The sequence below is a fragment of the Crinia signifera genome, chromosome 2 (genome assembly GCF_055691185.1).
Source record: "Crinia signifera chromosome 2, ASM5569118v1, whole genome shotgun sequence".
NCBI classification, from domain to species: domain Eukaryota; kingdom Metazoa; phylum Chordata; class Amphibia; order Anura; family Myobatrachidae; genus Crinia; species Crinia signifera.
Genome location: NC_139218.1, coordinates 346,810,477 through 346,824,109, shown reverse-complemented (window position 1 = coordinate 346,824,109; position 13,633 = coordinate 346,810,477). Strand labels below are relative to the sequence as shown.

Below are 13,633 nucleotides of genomic sequence, written 5' to 3'. Positions count from 1 at the left end.
CCCTGGACTTGTGGGTTTTTGTACACAATTAGGCCCCAATACACTAGTGTGACGTCTCCGAGTGGAGAAGTCACCCGCAATCACCCTTGGAGTCAGTTGTATGCGGCCCTTTCGCATATGATATATGACATGCGATCCCAGTCAAGCCTGCCCCCTCAGATGTGATCCAACGGACAGACTCCAGTGCGAAGCACACAGACTGCACATCGCATCAGACCTGCTGTCAATCACATGCAAGTTGGATGCTTTTCATGCGATTGATCGCTGCAAACGCAGGAAAAACGCATGTAAATTGCCTAATGTATGGCCAGCTTATTTTACACTGTGACCGACCCCTAGAAGTTCTTGCTAATGGGCACATCTCTTTCTGCTAAAAGTGTATCTTCCCATTCAACCTAGTACCTGACTGGCCTTCCGTGTTATTTTACTATATTGTCATCCAGTCTTAAAAAGTCACCACCGAGTCAGTTGTTAGATCCTACCTAGTACATGAAATTGTATTAAACCTAATTTGCCACAAATTATTTCTCTTTGTTACATAGGTTTGGGTCTTTTTTTGAGACAAAATACAAAAGAAAACATGCAGACTTCTTCAATACCATCAGTAAGATCACCAATAAATGAAGTAGGGAGAACTGGTGCAAGTAAGAAGCCTTGAGTTACTTCACGAGTAACCTGTCCATTCTGAATGTATTCTATTTACTACAGATCACTTTTGTCTATTCTGAATCCAATCCCAAGCATTCCAAACTATTAAATCAGACTACTACTACTAATAATAATAATCATCATCAACCTACTCTTAATTCTTACATAGTAAACTTTTTTTTGATAATAGCAATAACAAAAAAAATCTTTTTGTGACCATTATTGGCCTTTATTTTTGGAGGTGCCCCAAAGTTTGTAGCTAGTAACAGTGAAACATGAAAAATCAGTGGTATGGAAAATTTTAATGACATATCTCTGGACAATACAATAAAATAAACTGAAAAAATTAGGTTGGACACAGACTAGAGACAAGGGTTGGGAACTAATCCTTGGAAAAATAACCAACCAATCAGCTCTTGTCATTTTCAAATATAGCATGTAACATGGCAGTTAGGCAGCAGATTATCTGGTACTTTATCTCAGTAGCTTAGTATATATAGACCCCTCAGTTCCTCAACTTGTAACTGAGGCACGTCACTGAAAGTGGGTTCAGCGCTCAATGAGTCCACAACCAACAAAGGGTGAGCATGAAGAGTCAGGGGTAAATTCACCATCATTTGAGTTCATTCGAGATGGCATTCCCGGACATCAAATGCATCTTGGTAATTTAAAAAAAACACAAAACACGGCAGCGAATGAAAATAAAGGTAGAACACACATGTACAAATTAATAGACCATTGCCTACATTCAGACTTTCCATAGGCACCACTACAACATGGAAAGTAACCAAGATTCCTTTCTGCTAACACTGAATCGGCTCAAAAAGCACTTTTAAATAGAAGTGCTTTTGGGCAGCGTTCTTCGAGTCAGATCCATGCATCGCTTCTTTGTGTAAAGAGTTAAAAAAATAAAAAAACAACTGCGTGGGGTTCACGCTCCTAAGCAAATCCAGCCCCAGGCTCCTGGGATCCTAAGGTCCCACTGTATTTAAAGAACCAGCACTGGGCTCCTGGACAGGTCCTGGTTGCAGAAATAAAGATAAAAAAATCTGACGTAGGGGTCCCCCGTATTTTTTTTAAACCAGCACCAGGCTCCACTAGTCCGGCTGTGGCATTACCTTCCTGAGGATATGCTTATAGTGGTTCCTGCATCCATAGCAACAAATCAGCACCCACTCAAGGGCCCAGAATGAAGCTTGGTGCTATGCCTACCACTCATGGGCTGTTGGTGGTGACTTCATAGCAATTACATGTAAAACAAAAAATGAATATTGTGGTTTACAGGTTGAACTATAGGTCCCAGCAAGACTCCCCACATGCTTTTACATGGAGGACGACAAAGGTTAATTAGATCAAGTTGCAACTCAGCCGGTACACGGGAGCCTAGTATACTTACCCTTCAATTGTGACTAGGGGCAAGGCACTGCAAGCAAGGATAGTGCTGAGTATAACATAACAGCTTACATGCTAAAGGGAGTGAAGAACAGTTGGCTGAACAGGAGAAAATTAAAGGACATGGTGAGAAAACGGTGGAGAATATGGAGGAGAGGTACAGTAGAATGGTCGAAAGTCTCACATAGAGAGGGTTGGAGCTCCTGGGGGGGGGTCTTGGACTTGAGAAGAAGGGATCAGAATGGAGTGGAGACGGTGCCCTTAGGGACAGCAGATAGATCGAGAGAAAATTAGAAATAGTAGGATGGAGTAGAGTAAATGCCTTTAAAGTAATAGTTTCTGGAATTTAGGGAATTGGAGGCAGTAAAGTAGGCTGCAGATGAAGGCCATCAAACAATGGTTAGGCAGAAATAGGAGACAGGAAGCATCGTTCATGATGGTCTGACCTAAGGAAAGGTGAATAAAGTGATCAAGTTGTTATCTTCAGTTTGAGCAATGTGGATTAAACACATTATAACTCATGCAGGAATAAAGGGATGACCAGAGAAGCCATTGGTTTATCAGTTGTGTCTTTGATAGCATCATAATGAGTTCAAAAATAACAAAAAGGTCTCTTGCACATCCAGATATGTTAACTGTTGGGAAACGGATGAGAGAAAAAGCATGTAAATATGGGTGCTTCCCTTAACGATCATCAAGGGAGCAACAGACTACAAGTTATGTGAATTGACATTTATAGGCCACGTATCACTTTTCAAGGCCCTTTTCCACTGCCGCAATAACCCAGGTTACTGCCAGGTCTACACGGTCATTGCTCAGTGGAAAAAGGGACCTTGAAAAATAATCTGTGTCCAGTGACCCAGGAATATGACCTGGGTAGTTACCAGGATCAGACCAGAGGAGGCCCCATATAAATCACTAGTGTAAATGGATGACCCGGGTCATCCGACCCAGATCCCGTTAAAAGCCTATGGAGAGACGGTTCTCAGGCACTTGGAAATTATGTAATCTCCAAGCGCGAGCAGAAGGAAAACCTGCCACTAACCCTGGTCCAGCCTGCGATGTGAACTGTGTTTTCAAGCTGCAGTGACCTATATCTGAACAGTAGCTACCAAGATCAATAAGAATTGAAGTAAGATCAATAAGAAAGTTTAATATCACTGACACCAATTCACAGAAAACAGGCTATTATTACAGTACTTGTGCTATTGGTAAAACACATGAAAGATGATGCCTGACAAACACAATCACATCAGCAGCAACGTATTTCATCTTGTGTTCATTGTGATCAGAATAACTGTTCCAGTCAGTTACCAGTTTGTTCTGTATTAACAACATAACTATAATAAACTCTATACTTTTCTTATGGAGAGAACAAGGGATTCCCATAAGAAAGTGTTTGCAGAGAAACAACTACTGTAACGCCAAGGATCGGAGGTCTGACCCAATACTGAGGGACTCACTACGGCTGGGACTTGGAAGACGTCAATGGAGCCAACTACAGCCGCCAAGAGCAACTAAGTCAATGGTAGGAGTACCCAAACCCTAGTCTAGGTATCTAGTGTTTGAATATAGCCTGAAGACAGATTATGGGCAGTATTCAATGCTCTTGATTCACCGTTTTGTTTTTTGTTTTTTCAGTGAACATGGCTGTTTTTTGGCGAAACAGCAATTTTTTTCGCCGAAAATTATATTTGCCATATTCAATGATCTCTGTTTGTTGAAAAGCGAAATACCTGCCAATTCACCTTTTCATAGTTGTTGCTCAACGCACACTGCTGCCTGGGACACCCGGCCCTCCCTTTTGTGGATACATGTGTGCTGTAGCCCTCCGTCCCTCTGCGCAGCGGCCGCCCTGTCCCCCTCCTGCCTGTGCAGCGCCGGGGCGGCTGCCATCCTGCCTGCTGCTGTGTCACCGTATTGTGCTATTCCCCCCCCACACACACACTTACATTGAGAACTATAAAAATCACTGTGCCGAAGCACAAACAATATATAATTTTTATGAAAAAGACTGATAAGTTAGATGGAATTTGGATTTTAGAAGTGGGGTTTCCATGAACAGGCAGAATTACAAATTAATGTTCTAACCATTAATACTATTTTATTCAATAAATAACAGCAGGGAAGTTGATTTTCCAACATTGTGGCCTCCATCAATGGAAGAGAGTGGGCCCCAAGGCAGCCTTATAGTGTTGCCCCGTTACACTCATAAAACAGCTGGATATGACAAGGCTGAACACTTGGGTGAGGGAAACGCTAGGTGCTGGCTAAATTGTGCAGCTTGTGACACTTATTTCATTGCTTTTAATTGTTACTTTTTTTATTACCTTTTTTATGGTTTTTACCATTGTTTTGATACTGCCATTTTATACCTAGTTCTGCTTATTGCACACCCTGTCAATGTAACCTACTCCAGTTGGCTGCCTCAGCTGCTTTTTCGATGGGCAAGATGACTCCTCGCAAGTGACAGATCACAAGTACCCCCCCTTGTTGGCAGATTGGCTATCCAGAACTATTTGCGGATTCCTGAATTTCCAACTGGGATTCCAGGGCTTGTGACCAGGTGGCCTGCAGTTATTGCTACTAAGGAGATCTGTTTTCATGCTTTTTACTTCTATTGGGGGTATTCAATTAAACAAAATTGTGCTTTCGTTGATTGGCCGATCCACGTGTTTTGACAGTTGAAAAATCTTCACTTTAATTGAATAGGTCAACTGTAAATTTGACCAAAAATCTATGAAAATTGCAGATATTTCAAATGTCGGAAAAAAAAGCAACACTAATTGAATACCCCCTTATGTGTATTGTTGTCAGTGTAATGTGAATTTCTCCAACCCAAGTTGTCCAACTCACGTTTAAAGGAAGGACAACATAGAATCTCAACAGTTGGGGAACAACAAGGGAATTAACTTCCCAGAAAGAGGATTTAATCCATATAATCGGTGTTAACGGAGTCTGGAAATGATTTTTTATTTTTATTTTCTACAAGCTATTACTGGTGCTTGTCCTTGTGTTTCCCTCCTATGTCCCTATAGATTATAAGCTTGCAGCAGGGCCCTCCTACCTCCAAATCTGTCTGTTGTTCCCCAGTTTGTTTTATCTCGGTTTACAATTGTAAACGCAACGGAATCTGATGCGCTATATAAGAAACTGTAAATAAATAAATACATTTACAATTACTTCTATTAAAGCTTCAGCAGGCGATAACATGAATAAGAAATGTACAGTACAGTTAGGTGTCAGGGACTGCAATGGATCTAAAATGTCCAATTATAGTCATAATAGCAATGTTCTCAAAGTACAATAAAACAATCATAATTAAATATTAGTAATACACAAAAAATGTTATTGGATGATTACAGAGGGACATGTGTTTTTTTACCACAGTGTGGTGTCAAAAACATTTCCTTTGGTGCTAGATGTGAAACTCTCCCATGTTTCAAAAATACTTTTGAAACACACTTTTTTGAATCAACGCCAAAAGGATTTTGTTAACCTTTATGGTAATTATTATTTATTTTGTATTCATTGATGGTGCTTTTTCACATGTGGATGTAAAGAGTATTTCTTTCTTAAATTTATTTATTTTATCTATTCAGTGTCTGTTTTAAGAGTTTTGGTACTTGTGTATTAGCCGGGTGCCCAATTAGCATACGTACGCAGACGAAGGCTAGCTACGCTGTCAGCTTAGTCCAACAGCTGCCTAGCGTAGTTAGCGTAGTGACTCTGCGGCAGCCCAACGGCTGCTTAGCGTAGTTAGCCGAGTCACTCCACGGCAGCTCGGCTCTGTCCCCAAGGTGGCGTCCATGGCTCTGTCCCCGGCGTCCATGCCAAGTCTAGTGAGCACCTCTCACACAGCGCCGGTAACCGTCAGATCCCCTGCGCTGGCGGACACCGGCGGAGAGGCGCTCCAGCTGTCTGAGATGCAGGTGCGTCTGAGACGCTCCTGCGTCTCAGTAATTATTAGCACGTGCGCCTCATGCATAAATAGGGTATGCCGGCACAAGTGCGTCCTATGCACAATAAAGGAGGCATTTTCATAACCCCACTATCCATGGCAGCCTGAAGCGTGGCGAGCGCTGCATCATGCTTCCTCCCGACCTATTCATACCCCCAATATCCACGTCGGCGTGGAGATGATTTTATAAAGTGTGGTGAGCACAGTGAGCCCCGCGAGGGGATGTGGAACACATGCGAAGTAATCCGCGTCCCCTCGCGGGGCTCACCACACTATTTAAAAACAACACCACGTCCACGTCAATAGTGGGGGTATGAACAGGTCGTGAGGACGCGTAACGCATGCGCTCGCCACTAGTGGGGGTGCTGCAGCCATTACACTGTCACTTCACCTTCCACACTACGCTACTTCTTACTGACTACGCTATGCGGGAACACTACGCTGATTCTGACAGAGACGCTAACTACGCTGGCCGCAGGAACACTACGCTGATTCTGACAGCATGGCTACGCTAACTACGTACCGGGCACCCAGCTAATACACAAGTACCATGTTTTTTTATTTCGTTGACTGTACACATACACATTTAGTCCAGCTGCTCTTTTAACCTTATTGTGAACCTATTCAAGTTCTTTCTTAAAGTTTATAGTTATTATGGGCAAGATTTAAAATACGTGGATCTATCTAGGCAATGCATATCATATTACATGTTTCAGTTACCCGTATAGGTCTTATTTCCTTGTATGGATGATCTCACACATGGTCACCTTTGTAGCAGACCCAATATGGCTGCCTCACCTGGTGCACCTCCGCCTCCCCCCTCTGTCTATCTCTTCACTGGCTCCCCATTCCTTTCCGAGTTCTCTTTAAACTCCTCACCACCACCTACAAGGCTCTCTCCTCCTCCACCGCTCCTTAACTCTCTTCACTGATCTCTATCCACACTCCCTCCCGTCCTCTTCGCTCCACCGCTGACGGCCGACTAACCTCTCACCTAATCACCTCCTCCCACTCCCGTGTCCAAGACTTCTCTCGCGCTGCCCCCCTGCACTGGAACAACCTCCCGCCACCCATCAGGCTTTCTGATTCCCTTACCTCCTTCAAGCGCTCCCTCAAAAACCCACTTTTTTTGACTAGCCTATCCCTCCTCCTAACCTCTTTTGATCCTCCTATCCTGCCTCCGTTCCTACTTATCCTGTTGTTTTTCGTTCGTCCACCTACCTATTTTTAGTATGTTAACTCTTATGAGTAGGGTCCTCCTGCCTCACGTACTCACCCTACCTCTTTACCTCACCTGTCCTCCTGTCCTGTTCTTCCCTTCCTCTACTTCATCTTCAGTCTCCTCGACAATTTTGACACCTACTTCTGAACTGATGCTGATTTTATTTCTACCAGCTATACCCCTATTTATACTGTATTTTTCAACACACCCTGAACGTTACCTTGTAATTTGTTTTTTTGTTTGCTATGTACGGCGCTGCGGACACTTTGCGGTGCCTTATAAATAAACGTACTACTACTACTACTGCCTCACAGCGCTGAGGTCATGGGTTCAATTCCCTCCATGGCCCTAACGGTGTGGAATTTGTATATTCTACCCGCACCTGCGTGGGTTTCCCCCGGGTACTCCGGTTTCCTCCCACAATCCAAAGATATACAGGTAGGCTCAGTGGCTCCCAACAAAATGAATCCTAGAATGTCTGTGTGTGCATGTACATGTGGTAGGGAACATAGGCAAATCTAGAATTATGGTAATGAGTGGTCTTAGATCTAGATATAACAGCAGGGGGACCTTTGCGCGGCGTTGCCGTGCAGCAAAAAGGGGGCGTGGCCTCATGGGAAGGAGGCATGGCATCACAAAAAGGGTGTGGTATTCTACTTTAGACCATACACTCAGTGGTTCCCAAACTTTTTCAGTCTGAGGCACCCTTTGGGGCTCCATGACTTTTTTAAGGCACCCTTAAGCCAAAATAATTACCGAACTGTCCCTTTTTTAGTTAGTTAGGTCAAAACAATGCTATGTACTGTATGCAGTGCATACCTGGTCACCAGGACCCATTAAAAGCCAAGGCTTTCTATGAAGAACCTGATTCAGACCTGCTTGCTGAGCTGCAAGAGTTTGGAGCCCAGCTAGCAGGTTAACACCTGCCCCGCCAAACTACATCCATCACCATCGAATGATTGTCTCCCTGCTCGCAAGTTACTCAGCACTGCTAAGGCGGTGGGAAGGAGGCCGCTGCTGATGGCCATGACCCTCCCGATTGGCCAGGGAACACCTGCATTTCCTAGAAAATGCATGGTTATGGTCACAGGGTGTCAATCATTTCTCTGGCTGTATTAGTACAGACAGTTTGCACAACATACCGTGCGCATATGCAGTCATCTGATAATTGCCCAAAGTGCGAACTTGGAGCACAGCAAAGAGGTCTGAATCGGGCCCCAAGACCTCCCCTGTTACAAGCCTGACCTTTTCCTTTATATATATATATATATATATATATAAAATCACTTATTACATCATACACCCCACGCTCACAGCCCTATAGCTCCCTATATGCAACACCTATCAATGTCATGCACCAAGACCCCCCCCCCCCCCTTGCTAGCTTTAACCTTTCCATGTATGAATCACCTATATCACCCCCTCCCCTCGACCCAGGTCACTGGCGCTGATTAATAACCTGCACTCAGGATATTAGTCAGGCCAGTGTTCTCCCCGGTGACCACTGGCCCTGATAGATCGCTCAGCACACAGCGCCAACACATCGCTGTGTGCTGAGTGATCATGCTGAGCGTTCAGTGATCTAGCATTGCTCAGAACGCTCAGCGAGTTGCTACATGTGTAGGGCTCATTTAACTCACATACCTGTAGATTGCCTGCCAGCCATCACCAATCTACTGGATCAGGTCCGCTTTTTCAGCTTCTCTTGCTACAGCTCATTCATCCCCTTCAGGACACTTGCCCGCTGTTCCCACTCCTGCAGCCACCACCGTCTGACCCGGTAACAGGTAAGCCCCCTGCTAACAGAAGTGTAGATAGGTGACATGGTGCAGGGAGCAGGGGTATGTTTCGGCACCCCCTTCCCCCCAGCACTGAATTGGGTCCTGGCTTCATGGTGACCGTACCATTCTAGACCTTGTTGTGTGTGGCGGGGGTTGCTAGTAGGGGGATAATAATAAGTGTAACCTATGAGCATGTCTGTCAATGAGTAGCAAAACTCTGATCTGGCTGTATTTCTTGCATGTACCCCCGGCCTGCCCCTTTCAATGCTAAATGCGCTGTTGACAAAGCACACAGAAATATGGGGCAGCTGCAGCCTGATACTTACAGCTGCATGCACACTCCCTGGCTGACTGGCTGCCGGGCTGGCTCACCTCAACACTTGGCCAGCAGCCCAATGAAGGAGGAGGTCACAAGTGTGACAGTGGAGAAAAAGGTTGCAATGCAGCCATAGAGGAGGGGGAGAAGGGGTTGCCTGCGTCACAATAAAGGTGAACGTCGCTGGAGGAGTACCCTCTAACCTGCAAGACTTCTGGAGCTTGCGTACCCTCCCTACACCCCTCATCACCCCCTCTGCTGACTCAGACTCATACTGCTCGCACCTCCCCCCCAGCTGCTCACTCTGCGCACCTGCCCGGCACTCACTCCCCTCTCTACCTCCAGCTACTCTCACCCCTGCAAGCGCTCACTCCCCGCCGCTCAACCCTGCCTTGCCCCCTCCCATCACTCAATCCCCGCTGCTTCCCGGCGCTCAAACCCGCCCCCTCCTCAGCGCTCACCCCCCCCCTCTCCAGTGCTCAATCCCCGCTGCCTCCCGGCACTCAACCCCGGCCCGTCCCAGCACTTTTCAGCCCACTCCCAGCGCTGCAGCTCAAGCAATCCCCCTGCCTCACAGCGCTCACTCCACGCTGTCAGTATGGACACTGGACGCAGACGCGGCACCCCTGTCACAGCGGCACCTCAGGGAGCCGCGGCGCACAGTTTGGGAACCACTGCCATACACAGTAATGCCCATTACACATTTTAGCAAACTCCGTAATACCCATTACACATAAAGCCACATACCGTAATGCCCATTACACATTGTGCCACACATCATGATGCCCATTACATACTATATAACAAACCGTAATGCCCAATACATATTTGCCACATAAGTGGTGCTTACCTACGTGCTCATTGCTAGGGGGTTCTTGCTTGATGGCACCATAGTACCCATTACAAATGATGCCACACACCATAGTACCCATTACACATGATGCCGCACATCATAATACCCATTACACATGATGTCGCGCACCATAGTACCCATTACACATGATGCTGCACACATAATGTCCCTTACACATGATGCTGCACACATAATGCCCCTTATACATGATGCTGCACACCGTAATGCCCCTTACACATTAAGCCACACATTATGCGTAATGCCCCCACATACCGCAACTTGTAGCGTCCCTTAAGCAATGCCCCCAAAAGTGCCACTTACTGTAAATTTTTATATGAGCCTTCGCTGCTGCTGCAGGGAGAGATGGAGAGAGCGGTGCAGCTGCTTCTATGGGGAGAGGAGCAGAGCGCAGCGCAGAGCATGCTCCCACTCCTCTCCTGGTGTCCCCTCTAGCCGAGTGGACATTTGAAATATTGTGCGCGCTGTTGTTGTGCGTGACGTCGGGGGAGCACGCCGGGCGCCAGCACCATATGATTAAAGGGGGGGGCGGGCTGAGGTGAAAGCGGGGAGAAGAATTGAAGCGGAAGCTGCAGGGGTGACAGTCATTGACAGCTGGGCAGAGAGCAGGGGGCTGCCCGGCTGTATTCAGAGAACTGCAGGTCATGGCTGTTTGAAATAATACCCCTTTCACAACAGAAAATGCAGGGATTTACCTGGGAATATGGTCCAAGGATCATGCAGGGATATTCCCAGTCTGACCCCTTATACACCAGCCTAGTCCCTGCATTTTCTGGTGTGAGGGGGAGAGACAACCACTTCCCTCTCCCTACCCCCTTTTAACCAACCAGCTATATCTTCAGAACCAACTGACCCATTTACATGAGACCAGTATCATATTGAAGAACTTTTGAGTTGTCTTCGAATGATTTTGGTCCCGTGAAACTGGGCTGTTTGGTTCCAGAGAAATCTGCCCTCAAAGAACATAAACAGTCATGAAATTACATTTAAGAAATGAAAAAAAAAAAACGGTTTAACCTCAATATCCCTGGAACCAATAAACCCATATGGATCCAGCCTGGTATCAGATTGAAGGCCCAGCGATTTGGGTTTGACTGAGATCAACCTCGAGCTTCAGTTATGCCGAAGGGGGAACTGGCAGCCGTTGAACTGGGTGGGGGTCGGAATTAGCAGGTCCCATGTTATCCTATAGGGAAAACGTTCCAGCTTTGCCTGGCAGTATCTCCGGTTCCCAGGGGGCTAGGCTCGTTGGAAAGCCCCATCCCTTAGCTTCAAAATTGGTGGTCCGGTGCACCCCTGGACCACCCCCTAGATTCACCTATGGTAGGGAATATAGATTGTAAGCTCCACTGGGACAGAGACTGATGTGAATGTTCAAATATTCTCTGTAAAGCACTGCGGAATATGTGTGCGCTATATAAGAAACTTAATAAATAATAAATAACCTAGTGACTGTTGACCTAGATATTATCTATCATCTATAGGGTAACCCTTGCTGAGTGTTCTGCTTGAAGCTTGCGAGCAGGGCCCTCCGACCTCTGTGTCGGTTTGTCACAACCCAGTTTGTGTTATCACCGTTTCCTATTGTAAAGCGCAATGGAATATGATGTGCTATAAAATAAACTGTAAGTAAATAAACAAATATACAAGCAAAGCACGTTAGTGCCCCGGACTGTAGCAGAAATGTGATTTGCTAGGGACGCTTCGGTCTTATTAAAAAATGTCTATTAAGCTAATTAAACACGTTAATAAAGACACTTCCTGGTTAATATGAAGATGGATATAAAAACACACAACAGATCCAAAAAGCTATAGAGACGTGACAGGCAGTGTCTGGCTTTGCTGCTTTTTCTTGATAAAGATAGCTGGCATATGTTCAAGGGACAAGACAGTCACCATTTTTGTGGAGATAATTGCGGAGAAGTGGAAATTCCAAATACTAGAAAACACAGTCACAGCTATAGCAGCCCAAATATACCTAGAATAAATGTTTATATCTTACAAAAGAAACACAACTCGCAAAGGACATTAGCAACATACAGAGGTATTCAATACTGGGGCTTACTGCCGGTAACAATCCCTGCATTGGGACTTTACCCATTGCGCCATCTTGTTGACCGCCATAAACAATAAATGGCCTTAGAAGACAGATTTGTTTATCTGCGGAATAGACAAAATAAATGGGTTGAATAATACATTTTAGCTGGCTAATGCCCTAAGGTATATGCAGATGTAATTATTTTCCGTCCTCTTTTTCCTGGTCAAAGGGACCAAAATCCATCTGGCTGTGGGCAATTGGATTTGTAATTAAGAATGTAAGGAAAAGTCATGGATATTTAAAAAAAAAAAAAAAAAAATCTAGTTTATAATTATTTTTATTTGTTTATTAGTTGCAAAGAGTTCTAAGAAACCACTAGGGGATGACACTATTGTGTACCCATGTGTTTCTGGACCCATTATTCCATTCTGATAGTAGTCTCAAGCTCTACAATCACTCTGCATTCAACATCAAGTACAGATCAATGCTAGTTTAAGGGGAAAAAATGGTTTAATCCAAAAATGTGGCTTTTTAAAGTACGCAAATCATTCAGCGTATGGCAGGAACTGTGACTACAGTCATCAGCTGCAGGTATACTTCCCTCGTCAGCAGCAACCCTCAGCCAGCAATGTGCTTTATAACCATTAATGATACAAGGTTTCCGTACTTCTAAAAATAGCTTTCTGGAAAGCGAGCGTTGCCAGGTTTTCGATAAGTGAATACGCTGAAATAAAAAAAGAAAAAAAAGAAGGCTTTTGCTGCTTGTTAGTGCCCTTCGTGGATACTATTCATAATAAAAAAGTAGACCCTTGTCTGCCCCTACCCAGATATTGGTAGAATCTTCAGTTATATATACAGGAGGCAGGTTTGATGCTCTACTGTGTACGTGACACATTCTCATACACCCAACAGCCAGAGTAATTAGACATGGAGGAATTTATGGGTCTTGCAGATAAGGCCCATTTTGGGCGAGTGCGGAGTGCATGGATAGTACACTTACATACAAAGCACGGACAACACGCCCCGATCACCCATTACACATGTGCAAAGTACTGTTCATTAAACTTTGCACCGTTATCCTACATATAGTAAAGCAACATCTTAGACAGACTGGGAGTAATGCAAGAGTGTGTCTAGTCTACAATACAGGTTATTCATTGCTTGTGTAGATGAACCATTAAAAGGGTACTGAGGAATTCCTATGCTAGACATGCTAATCATCTAGGCCAGGCATGCCTAAACTATTGCCCTCCAGCTGTTGTGAAACTACACATCCCAACATGCCTTGCCATAGTTTTAGAATTCCCTAATGGAAAACAGTGGTAAGGCATGATGGGACTTGTAGTTTCACAACAGCTGGAGGGCCATAGTTTGGACATGACTGATCTAGGCTAGGAGCAGAGA

General features: G+C 45.0%; 1 protein-coding gene across 2 annotated transcripts in view; it reads right to left on the bottom strand.

The window, feature by feature from the left end:
- FNDC3A (fibronectin type III domain containing 3A) overlaps nucleotides 1-13,633 on the bottom strand; it is a 183,689-nt gene that overhangs the window by 111,283 nt on the left and 58,773 nt on the right. The window lies entirely within an intron of this gene.